Genomic DNA, 12,780 nt, shown 5'->3' with positions numbered 1-12,780 from the left:
AATGCTGCTCCTTGGCGGGACCGTAACGTCAGCAGCTGTAATACGTAAGGCGGGCGTTTATGAACCATCGACGCTAGATATCGCAATGGCTTGGCTCGGCGAAAACGTCACACGTGATTCTCGCAAATTAATTATCGCACCGTCAGCCTGTCAGAAGTCAGAGCCGAGTATGACGTCTCGCGAACAGTGGAAAGTCGCTAACATAAACAAATTCGTCAATTGCAACTCTCGCAACGCTTCTTCCAGCCGGGGTAATAAGGTGCCCCCTGCAGTGCGGATCTGATGCCCAATCCTCTCGGTCAAAACTTTCTTCCATTTCCTGGCTAACCCACTGCTCATAACTGAATAGTCCACCCCCGTATCAACTAACGCTGTAATGAGAAAATCATCGATAGAACTCGGTATGTCCGAAGCTGCGCACTCAGGTTCATCGTTACATGACGCCGTCTGATAGCCGTTATCTTGTACTAAACTTCATGGAGTATGTTCGACACTTCGCTCGTCAGCGGCCTCACCTCCGCAGGTCGCTGTTCCTAGGTTTCCCGACTGCTCAGGGAGCGGGGGCTCGGCGAGCGGCCAGTGCGGTAAGTAGATGGACGTGGACTTGGAGAACGATAACGAGAAGGGGTAATGACGCGGGACCCGTATTGTGGGACGTCTGGAGGATTCGTATGCGTCGCCAGGTACTCCTCGATTTCGGGTGGTCGTTCATCACTCCGAGGACATCGTGCACGCGGATGGAAGCCACGAAGTCCGGCGCGGCGTTACGGACAGAACCTCAACATGTGACCGGCCTCACTACAGTGGTAACAAAGGGGCCGATTGTCAGGGGCACGCCAGACGTCAGTCCTCCGAAACCGTGCCTCGGCTAGAAGAGGAGAACGGCGCGGGCTTGGATCACGAGTAGGGGTGTCCACTCTGGCTCTGGGAGAATCGTACCCACTATGATGCTGGTTGGAATGAGGCACAGTGGGGTTCACTCTTTGAGGATCACAGAGGGTATGCTGCTGAAGCACGGACGCGTACATTGGCACACTGGGTGGCGGTGGGTGCGTACCGCTCACAGACGGTTCCGGGACGGCTTGCCGAACTTCTTCGCGAACGACCTCCGCGAGTGATGGAAGCCTCGACGACGTTAGACCCTGTGGCTGAATGTGTCTCAGCTCTTCTCTGACCACAGATCGAATAAGCTCCCTTAAAGCATCATCAGAACCGTTTAAGCCGGAGCCATAGACGACCTGTGACATGGGGGACACGTTACAGTTATAGTTCTGAGCCCTCTGTCGAAGTGTTTGTTCTATCATGGTGACCTCCGTCAGAAAATCTGATGTTGTGCCAAGGGCATTGCGCACAAGCCCAGCAAATAGTTCTTGTTTCACCCCGCGCATTAGGTGGCGCACTTTCTTCTCCTCTAACATATTCGGATCAGCACGCCTAAAAAGGCGGATCATGTCCTCGTAGTACATTCCAAAACTTTCGTTAGGGGCTTGTACGCGAGATTGCAGCGCCGACTCCGCACGCTCTCTTCGGTAGTTGGCGGTGTAGGTAGCCAACAGCTGGCGACGAAAGAAGTCCCATGATGACAGTTTCGTTACGTGGTTCACACTACGTCCGCGCTGAATCTTCGAGAGCAAAATACACATTATAAATCTTCCTTTGCTCATCCCAGCCGTTGTAATTGGCGACCCGTTCGAATGGGTCCAGCCAGTCTTCAGCGTTCTCGTAAAGCTCGCCATGGAAGGACGGTGGCGTTCGAGGCTGGAGGACAACGAACTGGGGTGAAGACTCTCCGTTAGCCGCAATCTTCGTGTTAGATCTATGCATGTTGGCGACAGGCGTGTAGGAAACAGGCCCGAACTCTGGCGACTGACCTCGAAGACGGCGGCTGCAACTGCGATGGACCGGTGTCAAATCCGTGGTGGCTCTCGGTTGCCCATGAGGGGTGGAACTCAGCAAAAAGGAAAGCGTGCCCCACACCTCCACCAGAAAATGTAACGAATACAAGGCAGCGATCACTGATCGGAACAGTTCCACGCACTACACTCAGTTTCGTCCTATTTGTCCTCTGTTCCTCTTTGTCCTCTTTTCAGAGAGGCACGCGGCAATATACAGTTATGCGTCAGCTGCTCATAAAAGGTTTTTAACTGAATATCAAAACTAAAACTAACCCAATACCTTGATTCGTCTCTTTTAGCACTCGGTAGTTCACAAGTACGCTTCCGTTGCCTCATTTGCGCCCCCATTTCAGCTCTTGTGCGGTTGTGGCGGGACATTTAATGAATCTGAGTGGTGTGGTTTCCGTTGATGCGGCTCGCTACCTCAGCATAGTTCTTTCTTTGATTCCTTACCAAAAGAAAATAAGTGTTCGTAGCTGATCCTATGATCCTCCTAAATTTTCTTTTTGGTATTTGCCACCTTCAACATTCATTGATATCCTCTAATTCTGAATCAGCTCTGCTGTACAGTTGTACACACAATGGCGGGAACGGTCAAAGCTTCCGAGGAGTTAAAAAATTATATATTGTTACGTGCTTAGTACGTAACAATATATACTTACAATGTATACATACATATATACATACAATACATTTTGTTACGTACTTAGTACATGACAAAGCGTTTATTCTCAGTAGGGGAAACTGACAGTCCAAGGTTCTCCAGCTTTTACTCTTCCCTTTCTTTACACCTCTTTCTTCCCTTCTTCGTTTCTGAAGCATAGCACGTGACACTTCCCCCCTCCCTGACGTAGGTCCCTGGGCGAGTTAGACAAGCTGCCTGGGGTGAAACGTTTTTAGCTGAGCGACATCGACCATTTGTGTCTTCCGTGAGCATCGCCCGTTTTGAGTGCGGCATGATATGAGATAGTTCAAGTCAGTCTTACACTCCAAGATACCGAAAGGGCCAATATAGTGGCACAGGAGCTTCTGAGAGAACCCACGCTTGCGCAGCAGTGTCGACAGCTACACTAAATTGCCAGGTGCATAGCAGACACGCGGGCCTCAGTTTTAACGCTTTTAGAGCTAGGCGGCGAACTTCTTCAGCCTAAAAGAGAGTAGCGGCGATAGAAGGGCGTGGTAGAAAGTGTAAGGTAGGAGGGTATCCAGACAGCTGTGAGAAACGCAAGCCTAAAGGAGGTAGAGGTGGAGGTCTCATGTTGCATGGTATTATATGCGTATGTGATGAAGGGGAGGATGTCATCCCAGTTGTTACGGTGAGAATCGACGTACATTGCCCGCGTAGCGGTAAGTGTGCAGTTGGTGCGTTCAACGAGGCCATTCGTTTGGGGATGGTACAGCGATGAAATGACGAAGGTCACGCGCACAGAGGTGAAGTTCTTCAATAACATCAGCAGTAAACTTCCTTCCACGGTCACTGATTAGAACTCGAGGGGAACCATGTCGAAGAACGCGAAACCACAGAAGAAATTTGGACACCTTGGAAGCAGTGGCAGACGGCACTGCAGCTATCTCAGGGTATCGGATGAGGTGGTCGACACACACAATGATCCATCGGTTACCGGGTAAAGACCATGGAAAAGGACCCAAGAGGTCGATGCCCACTAACTCCAAAGGTACGGTCAGAGGTGCGACAGGTTGCAGCGGCCCCGACAGGCGTGATGTAAGGAGCTTGAAACGCTGGCACTGCACACAATTTACTACATAGCTTTCAATGGCTTGGCGCATTTTTTCCAGAAAAACCTTGCCTGTGTCGTGGAAGGGTCCGGGCGAAATCCAAGTGTCCAGAGGAGGCGGGCGAAATCCAAGTGGCCAGAAGAGGCATTGTCTCGCATCGTTTCAAAAATAAGAATACGGAGGTGTTTTGGGAACGACTAGAAGAAAACGCGCACGCCCGAGGATAAAATTCCGCTTGTAAAGTACGGCATCGCGAGAGCATAAACTGGCATCCGGTGAATTAAGAGCATCTGCGAAAAGCGTTCGTAAGCTCATGGCGTTGCGCTGTTCATTCCGGAAGTGGTGAAGACCAAAGAAACGGCGGTGATACAGGCACGAGGTAGTCTTCAAAGCTGTCGCCATCGCAACCAGTAGTCGGGAGCGGCAAGCGCTTGTGGCAGTCAGCGTCGGTGTGTTGATCGTCGCTCTTTTACATCGCAGTGAATTTGAACTCTTGGAGGCGCGAAACGTATCGCGCGAGACGGCTTTAGGGACCCCGAAGGTTTACATGTCAATACAATGAATGATGATCGGTGACGATAGTAAAATAGTTTCCATAGAGAAAGGAACAAAATCTTTGTACATCAAAAACAACTGCAAGACACTCTTTTTCAGTCGCAGTCTAATTGAATTCCGATTTTCTCAGGGAACGGCTGGCATAAGGTGTTACACGTTGAGAGTCAGCGTGGAGCTGTATGAGCACTGCAACAATGCCGACACCATTAGGGTCGGTAAGAACTTCGATTGCAGCACAAGGGAAGATGTGGCGCAGCTCAGGGCCCGACGTTAGAAGAAATTTTAGTTGGCGGAAGGTAGTTATACATCACTTCAATTTATTGCTGTATCCTTGTGCTAAAGGCATGTAAGAGGATAGGCAATGTCAGCGCACTTGGGGAGAAACAGCGAAAATAGGAACACAGTCCTCAAAGCTCCGAAATTATTCACTGATTTCGTTGCTGTGAAGCTTGCTAAAGACTCAAACTGCGGATCCGGCCGAATAGCATCCTTATCAACCAAGTGGCCAAGGACACGTGTCTGACTTTCGCCGAAATGGCATTTCTTCGAGTTGAGTACGCGGCCGCTTCTTTCACTGCAGTCAAGAACGATGCGAGGCAGCTGTTATGCTTCTTGCCGAGTATCACAACATCCTCCAAATAGTATAAACAAATTTGCCCTTTTAGTCTGGACAGCATGGTGTCGTTAAAACGTTCAAATGTTTCAGGCGCATTGCACAATCCAAAGGGTACTACGTTAAACTCATAAATACCATCGGGTGGCACAAATTCTGCCTTTTCTTTGTCGGCCGGGTGCACTGGTACCTGCAGTAGCCTGATCTCAAATCAACCCAGCAGATGTATGAAGCTGAGTGACGACAGTCGATGGCATCGCTGATGCGTGTAAAAAGACACACGTCTTTTTCTGTCACAACAATAAGTCGACAACACTCAAAACGGACTCTCAATGTATGGTATTTCTTTTTAACCAGGATACGAGGAGCCGCCCAAGCATATGAAGTATCCTGAATGAGGCCGCGTTGAAACATGTCACGAACTTGTTCTTCGCTTAGCAGACGTTCCGTTGGTGACACACTGTGTAAGACTTCTGTCTGATAGGGCAAGCGCGTCCAGCGTCAATCGCATGATGGACACGTGAAGTTGGAATCGCTGGCAGCTGGTCACGGGAAAAAACGAAAGCGGATACATGCCTGGAAAGTAGCTCAATCAAAATTCGGCGCTAGGTTGTGGACAGAAACGGGTTATCCGTGGCCTGAACTTGAGACTCTGCCAGGGGGTGTGCATTCTTTTCATGAGCACGGGTACCTAGTGTTCCCACAGAAATCGACAACACGTCCTCAAAATGGGCGAGTTTCATGCCAATGGGTAACACGGTTGGCTCGTCCGAATATTTCCCTGTCTACAACGAGGTCTGGCATCTAGTCACTGAATTGATTCAACGGGCAACTAAGGCAGTCTTTCCGCAGGTGATCGCAGTAGTTTCAACGGCCTCAAAATCATCGCCTGAGTTTCTAAATGATACAACCAGGTTGAACTCAGCAGACATCACAAGCACAACTGTGTCATCCGATACAGAAAACGCTCCCAAATAAGAGGACGGACCCTCCGCAAGAAGTGGCATCAACGTTGTGTCTAGTGAAATTTGTTATTTTCGGCAGTCTAAAGTTGCACCACACTGTTGCAAGAAGTCTAAGCCAAGAATTACATCATGTGTAGAACGAGACAGCACTGTTAATTCTGAGTGAAATGCTTGACCACGCATAACATCGTTCGCACAGCACAATCCATGTGGCACCAAACATTCACCGCCAACACTACGAATTACGACCGCTTGATTCACTCCGAACATCACTGAAAGCTAAGCTTATAACAGACATGGTCGCCTCAGTATCCAGCTACGCTATAGTGCCAAAAGCATCAATGAATACTTCAAGTCGGTTCTTCAACATAAACACAGGAAGAGATATTGACGGTGGTCCTTCGTCCCAAGCGCTGCTGGGAAGAGAGTGTCATACTGTCGGTGGTTGTCGAAGTTGGGTGCAGTGCCAACTAGAGTCCAAGAAGCAGATGAGATCAAGGTCTCTGGCTGTAGTGCAACTTTCATATTGGCCTTGATCTCGGAAGAGAGATTCCTGGTTTCGAAGTAGTTTTTCTCGAAGATCCAGCTTATGAAGTCAGCCATTCAATCGGGAGCACCAACATCTACACTTGCCACAGTAGTTAGATTTACTAGTCAGGCAACATTAGGAAGAGCTTAGATGATATTTGTCATCAGGAATGTATATAAACCTTCAAAGATGCCTTTCACCAACCACCCACCTTTATTTTCTTCAGACATTTAGAGGTTCACCACTTTCAAAAGTTTTTTCATGTGTGCGGTACAAGTCTCACCATGTACTTGGGCTTGCTGGAGAAACATTTGCTCGGCACGTTACAACTTTGCAGCTCCACCGCCGAATCACTTTGTGAAAAACCTGTGTGTGAGTGGAGAGAAACTGAGGAAAAGCGAAGAAGGAAAACTATACTTGCAGAAAGAAGAAGAGGAGAACGTGGAGGGTAATTCGAGGAGGGCGACGCACAAGGAGAAGAGAACAGGTGAGCAGCGGAGCTTTTCGGTTGTCCACGGAGCTCAGGCGAAGCGTGTTCTGTCAGGCCTGACCTGGGTATCCAGACTTGGGGCCTGCCTGCCGCATCCTGTCCTGGTCCTTCTCCTGGCTCCGGTAACAAGACCTGGGTGTACAGTAGCTACAGCTCATCGCCGCTGCTGCGACGACAGCTCTTCACTGGCACGGGCGTTCGGCGCCGTGCTGGACCCATGCACGTCGGTGAGACCTGACGCATCGGCCTTGGAACGGCGACCCGAGGCCTCGTGCCTCCACTGGGGCCTGTCCGGCGGCCTAGCTTTCCGCTTGGGGCTACCGAGGCCCTACGTCAGCGACCCCTGCAAAGCTGTGACCACCCGGAGCGTCTGCACCGACTTTCCTAGTTTCCGAACAATTTGGTGACTCTTGACAATTTGTACTTGTTCGTTATACTGTCATCCCTTCCATGTGTATAGATAAAATTATTCGTCGATAACTTGATTGGTTTGGTCATGTATTTCTATTAGTGCCTCTGAATAACCACAGAACAAGTTGGAAAGTAGATCTGAAGAAAAGAACATCACAATTTTATCGTCCGCGTAAGCTCCATGCCGGCCAAGCAGCATTTTCCCGCGACTAGAAATCGGAGAAAAATGAGTGCCGCAGAGTTGTTCGCGGTAGGGGAATGTTTATGTTTGCAGGGAGTAGAATTGCACGAGGGGGTTGAGAAAGAATTGTAAAAGGCAAGGAAAGAGAGTGCGAATGCGAAGAATGCGAAGAATGCGAAGAGAGAGTTGCAGAATGCGAAGAGACAGCTGCAGAACGTGAAGCGAAAGCTGCAGAACATGAAAGAGCGAAGCAGCGCTTAGGCAAGAAAGCCAAAATTTGCAGCTACGAGTGCAACTTCCGGAATTGGGAGAAAACGTTCATAATGCTGGGGGTGCTGAGCACGGTACCGTACCGACTCCGGCTTACCCAATTAGTCCTCATGGATTGATTCCATAATTTAATGAGACAAGTGACGATTTGGAGGCGTACTTGAAACGTTTTGAACACGTCGCAGTTGGCCGGGGCTGGCCGAAAGAGAAATGGGCCACAGCGAGAAGCTCTCAGAGTCTTTGGACGACTGTATCCTGAGGACTCAGTGAATTAAGAGGTAGGGTAACTTGTCTAACTTCGAAGATTGCGTTTCACGGCTGAGGGCTGCAGAGAAGTTTCGTGGAAGCAAGCCGTAAGACGGCGAGACAGCTTCCCAATATGCCATAAGGCAGTTAAGTTTTTTTTTTGACCGCTGGGTTAAGATGTGAGGACAAGTTCGCACATTTAAAGTGGTTCTAGACATGATGGTGGCTAAGCATTTTTTAAACAGCTGCCACAATCGTTTAGTTCTCTTCTTGCGGGAACGTGATTGCAAAACGATGGACGAGATTGCTGAAGCCGCCGATCGCTTTCTGGAGGCTCAACGACAGAATAACCTCGCGGTTTTTAAAAATACAGTTGACCAGAATTCAGCCAAACTTTAGGACGCAGCACTAAAACCAAAGACTCAAATTCAGTGCTTCATCTGCGAGAAGATCGGACATAAGTCGGCAGACTGCCGAAAAAAACCAAAGCCTCCATACTGCACATTATGCCGCAAATCAGGGCATGAAACTCAGTTGTGTCGACGCAGAAGTTACGTGACCGGGAGACATTTGCTTGCTGCATGTCCCCTCGAGATTCCTGCCCTGGTGGACAGCAGGAAAGAACATGCCTGGATGTTCGAGGTGAAGATTCGGCTCATAGCCCAACTCCGATGAATTCCAGCTTGCCGGTGGAGCATGGAGAAGTGTTCGGACAAGCAATGTCGGTTCATCGCGACACTGGATTTAATAGCATGATGGTGCGTCAGGCTCTGGTGCCCGGGGCTGCCTACAAAGGTGAACGAGCATCCTTACGTTTAGAGGATGATTCTTATCGAAGCGCCTGAGGCGAAGTTATGATCAGGTCCCCATACTTCACAGGCAAGGCAATTGCTAGGTGCCTGCCTATGCCTTTGTATGACGTAATTATAGGCAACGTTCCTGGTACAAGCGCCTCATTCACCGGCGTTCCAACTGTCTTGACGGGCCAGAGAAGCATGCATGCCAGTGATGATGGGTCCAATGCTTCTTTCCGGCATCTGGCAACGAAAGTTCCTGAGATTGGTTTGGATGCCACTCAAACCACGCTCCAAAGATCTCAGCCGGTTTTTGGCAAGAAGCAAGAAGACGCCAGTTTAGACGTGTGTCGTCACACATTGAAGAACCCCTATCCCGGAACAGGGCAGATGGCTACACCTTCCATCTTGCTGACGGCATTTTGTACCAGACACATCAACTTTGTCCTGGAAAAACAATCGAACAAGTGGTCATTCCAAAGGTTTTGCGCGATCAGGTCCTCGTACAGGCACATGAAAGTGCGCTTGCCAGCCACCAGGATGTCAGGAAAACTACTGCGAGAGTACTTGGTGACTTTTCTGGCCAGGGGTGCAAGCTGACATTAAGATGTTTGTGAGGTTGTGCGATGCATGTCAGAGGACTGTGCCGAAAGGAAATCTGAGGAACGCTTCATTAAGATGCATGCCTATGATCTCCCCACCGTTTGAGCGGGTGCCTGTGGACATTATCGGGCAGTTGACACCCACCTCATATAGAGGCAATCGATACATCCTTACTGTAGTGGATTTTGCCACCAGGTTTCCTGATTCTGTAGCCCTATACCCGCCATCGACTAAGCCATCGTGGCTGAGGGTTCGCTGGAAATGTTCTCCAGGATTAGATTCCCGCTGGAGGTCCTTTGCAACTAGGCCTCATGCTTCCCATCTACCCTAGTGCAGGAAGTGAACGATGTGCTAGCTATCAAGCACTTAGGTTCAACACCGTACCATCCTATGGGCAGTGGGTTGGTAGAGCGGTTTATTGGTGCTTTCAAGAGTATGCTGCGAAAGTTGTTCCAAGAATAACCGAAGCTTTTTGCGTACAAAGAGGCACCACAGGCTAGTCTGGGTTTTCTCCATTTGAACTAATATATGGCCGTCAAGTCCGAGGGCTAGTTACCATTTTAAAAGAGCTCTGAACGGCTGAGAAACTATCTGACACCGTCAGAACAACATGCGGTTATATCCTGGACTTGAGCGAGCATTTAGAAGAAACGCTGCAGCTTGCACAGCAGAATTTGATGCAGGCCAAGAGGTCACAAGAGATGTACTATGATAAGCGTACATCATGTAGAAAGTTGAAGGTGGGAGATCGAGCTCTGATTCTCCTAACACCATCTGCTGACAAGCCCATTATGCACTGGAAAGGTTCTTTTGTGGTTACTGATGTGCGCAGCAGTGATATGTGCAGCAGTGTTGTGTTGTGCGGTCGCCAAAACAGTGCATCAGTGTCGTGTCCCCAAGTTTTTTCCTCGATAAAAAGACTGCTAGAAGGGGGTGCATATTTCTGAAGAACCTGAGTCTGAGTGGAGAGAAACTGAGGAACGACGAAGGTAGAAAGAAGAAGAGGACGTGGAGGGTGTCTCGTGGAGTGCGAGGCACGAGGAGAAAAGAACAGGCGAGCAGCGGGGGTGTTCGGTTGTCCACGGAGCTCGGACGGGGCGTGATAAGGCCTGCCTGGCGCATCCAGTCCTGGTCCTCCTCCTGTCGCGGGTAATCGGATCTGCATGTACAGTAGCTGCAGCTCGTCGCTGCTGCTGTAACGGGAGCTCTTCACTGGCGCGGGCGTTCGGCGCCGTGTTGGACCCAGGCACGTCAGGAAGATCTGACGCCTCGGCCATGGTATGCCAGCCCGAGGCCTCGTGCCTCCAGTGGGCCCCGACCGATGGCCTAGCCTTCCACAGGGCCTACCGAGGCCCTACGTCAGCGACCGTGCCAAGCTGTGACCACCCCGAGCGTCTGCACCGACTTTCCTATTTTCCCAATAACCTGGTGACTCGTGACAATTTGTGTTTAGTCTTCGTACTACTTGTTTGTTATGCTCCCGTCCCGTCCATGTGTCTAGATAAAATTATTCGTCGCTCACTTGGTCGGTCTGGTCATGTATTTCGATTGGTGTCTCTAAATAAGCCACAGAAGAAGGTGGCAAGAACATCTGAAGAAAATAACCTCACACACTTCTTTATTTCTACCATGAAATGTTCCCAGATAGTGCGTCTTCATGGTTGTACAACTTGATTTGTGCGGTGATTTCCAATACAATACAACATTACCCAGTTTCACAGTGCGTCTTGCCCTATCAGGTCATGGAGCATTAAGGGACAAGAAGTGGAAGCTGTGACAGATTTTCTTTTCTTGGGCTCCAATATTACCCCGGAAGGAGACTGCAGCCAGGAAATTAGGAGACACCTGCTTCTGGGAAAGAGAGCCATGGCTAGCCTTGACCGCCTATAAAAAGCAGAGACATTACACTGCCAACCAAGATCCGTATAGTTCGTGCTGTAGTCTTTCTAGTTGTGATGTATGGATGCGAGAGTTGGACTGTGAAGAAGGCTGACCGCCGAAGAATTGAAGCGTTTGAATTGTGGTGCTGGCGGAGACACTTGAGAGTTCCTTGGACTGCCAGAAGATCACATCAGTCGATATTGTCGACCATAAACCCTGACTACTTATTGGAGGGTCAAATTCTAAAGTTAAAGCTCAGCTACTTCGGTCATCTGATGAGAAGGGAGCAGTCGCTGGAGAAAGCTTTGATGTTGGGAAAGGTTGAGTGTCACCGGAGAAGAGGTTGGCAGCGATCGCGATGGTTAGGTGGCACCCTCGAGGCGCGGCAGATGAAGTTATGTTATATGTTAGGAAGAAAGTGAGAGACCGGAAAGCGTGGCGTGATATGGTCGATAGGGTCACGAAGAGTCGGACACGACTGAACGACTGAACTGAACTGAACTTAAATCTATTGTACAGCCTCACCTACTCTTAATGTGTGAGCCACTCATCAATATCTTCGTCAGATTTCCCAGTGAGCGTCCGGGGCTCGCGATGATGCTGCTAGTTGCACACCGCTAGTGCCGTTCTCTGGGCATTATCTTCTTGAGCCATATCCAAGAGAGCGGTGGTAAGCCAACCTTCGCACCGCTCTGGTGCGAAGGTCGTCGGAGGTGCTTCGAAAACGGGATGTAAGTCATATAATACTCAGAGGGAAGGTGCATCTTTCGTTTATTGACCCAAATTTTGTGTTTACTTCTACGTACGCCGCTTTCCCTTTCTGATCATCGTAGACTGTGAATAGAGTAAACCTCACGGGCTGCTCTCGTAACATGTTCGTCCACTACCCCGAAATCTGACCATGCAGTGCTACAGCCGTCTCCTCCGACTAAGCGCAAACGGGCTAACTTCAAAATGTGTAAACTTGTAGTGTCTTTAATCACCTCATTCCACCGATTAAGATCTCACGTCAAAACTTTTATCCTCCGAACTACCTTCTCTTCAGCTGCATAATGCCGATTTAGGACAAATATAGCTGAGACCATTGGACAGGAGTCCGCGAACCAAGGCCCCAAGGAATGGCGAGACATATTTGTCTAAGTGGAAGGTCACCTGGTACAGTCGTGAACAAAAGTGGTATGCAACACTCAGCCAGTGACATACCTAGGGAAACGAACATTGAAATGCCCTCTAGCGATAGCGTAAGGGGCAGCTACAGTGATATATGCATGTGAATGAAATGGGGCACTGCCAATATTGCCTCGATCTTAGATAGCTGTTGCTAGAAAAAGTTTGCACGCAATTTTCTGGAGCTTTGTCCTTGGCTGAGCGTTGTACACCACTTTTGCTCACGACTGTACATATTTCTCGCAAAAACACGGTGGCGCTGACGCGTGATGCACGCTTGGATTCTGTTAGAGTAAGAATGGTTGTATATTAACTGTCTATCTTAGGTGCGCGACAAAACCTCGTTCCATTTTGTCACAATATTACGATTTGTCGCCAAAAAACTCGTTCCATCAGTTACCCTGCCCAGACAGAGATTCTATCCTGCGCTTCCAATCGAAAAT

Source organism: Amblyomma maculatum, chromosome 2 (assembly GCF_055883805.1).
Source record: "Amblyomma maculatum isolate TAMU_Amacu chromosome 2, ASM5588380v1, whole genome shotgun sequence".
Lineage (NCBI taxonomy): Eukaryota > Metazoa > Arthropoda > Arachnida > Ixodida > Ixodidae > Amblyomma > Amblyomma maculatum.
Note: the sequence above shows the minus strand (reverse complement) of the source record.